Raw genomic sequence first — 1845 nt, 5'->3', positions numbered from 1 at the left:
GGGCTGATGGCTCGGAGCCTGGAGCCTGTTTCCGATTCTGTGTCTCCCTCTCTCTCTGCCCCTCCCCCGTTCATGCTCTGTCTCTCTCTGTCCCAAAAATAAATAAAAACGTTGAAAAAAAAATTAAAAAAAAAAAAAAAAGAAATTGGTCTATTTCTCACAGTCCCTTTTTAAGGGCTCATCTGATTAGGTCAGGCCCACTCAGAATGATCCTTTATTCATTCAGAGCCAACTGATTTGAGGCTTTATTTACACCTTCATAGTTTTGTCATACTATATCAATCATATTCACAGTCCTGCCAACATCCAAGGGGAAGGAATTACATGTACACCATGTAAATGAACATTACATATATACCATGTACACCAGGAATCCAGAATCTTCAGGGCCAACTTAAAATTCTGCTTATCACAAATAAGGAAACAAATTTATTCACTGAAACATTATTTTTAATAAGATTTTGAAAACAACCTAAGCAACATACATAGAATAAAACACAGTACATCCACACAATGAAGCGATTTTTTAAATTGAGGCATAACTGACATATATACAAAGAGGTAATCTTGAGAATATGTTATTAAGTGAAAAAATCAAAGTTCAAGAGTATAATATGCTACCTCTGGTGTAAGAGAAAAAAATAAGAACATACACATGTGTTTGGTTATTTTGGCAAAAAGAAACAAGAAGACAGTTTAGGGGGAGAAAAGTGAATAAAACAGAAACTAGTAAGATTGGTTGCCCATAGACAGTGAGTGAGTAGAAACAAGGTGAAAGCCTGGAGATGTTGAATGGGAGTAGAAGGTATGAGTGTTAGTGACTTTTTTTTTTTTTTTTTTTTGAGAGAGAAAGAGAAAGAGAACACGAGAAGGAGATGGGCAGCAGGGGGGGGGAGAAAGAGAATTTTTTTCTATTTTTTTTGATGTTTATTTTTTTAGAAAGGGAGAGAGTGCACGTGCAAGCACTTACAAGCCAGGGAGGGACAGACAGAGAGAGGGAGACACAGAATCCGAAGGAGGCTCCAGGCTCTGAGATGTCAGCACAGAGCCTGATGCGGGACTCAAACTCACAAACCGTGAGATCATGACCTGAACCAAAGTTGGACACTTAACCGACGGAGTTACTCAGGTACCACCCACCCCCTCCAGGGGGATTTTCAATCATGCCAGAAATGGTACAAGTCTCTCAGTCTTTCCAGCTTCTTTCACCTGACACAAGAAGGTCTCTGAGCTAATGGACTGATTTTAACTGACATATAATATACAAAAAAATCCCTATAGTTATGTATTCTTTTTTCTAATCTAGCTTGTTTCTCTCAGAATAGCTCAGACCTGGATTTGAGTCCTAGCACTGCTGTGAATTATCTGCATAGCCTTATGCAGGTCACTCCTTTTTACCTATGAAAAGGGACAATTTTTCCCTCTTTCCCTACCCCCCACTAGGTTGTGAGGGGAAAAACAAATGAGCTCAAAATGACCTGAGGTCCTATGCAAACTGTGAGGTGCTGAAGGGTAATGAATAATTCTACTAAGACTCAACCGCTATGAGAAAAGAGGCTTTTAAGGAATCTGCCTTTCTTGATTCAGTTGGAGGCAACTCCGCCCCCATGCCAAATCACAACCAGAGCTGCAGAAACTGCCAGTTTCTTTGAAATCCAATAGAAAACTATATAAGGAATGTCTGGCTCTGAGAAGCAGCTTATGCTAGAACTGCTAGGGCTCCAGGAAGCACAGAGAAAGCCTAGTCCTGCTCACCTTTCCCCATACTCTGGGCTGACTCTCGCCTACTCTGTCTTCCCTCAGGTCTCTACAGAGGGCAAAGGAGAAGGAACCACAAGACTCCAC

The sequence above is a fragment of the Lynx rufus genome, unplaced genomic scaffold, assembly GCF_022079265.1.
Source record: "Lynx rufus isolate CCGP_SWC_20201006 ecotype Redwood Valley unplaced genomic scaffold, mLynRuf1.p SCAF_24, whole genome shotgun sequence".
NCBI classification, from domain to species: domain Eukaryota; kingdom Metazoa; phylum Chordata; class Mammalia; order Carnivora; family Felidae; genus Lynx; species Lynx rufus.
The sequence above is the reverse complement of the archived record's forward strand: the minus strand, read 5'-3'. Positions refer to the sequence as shown.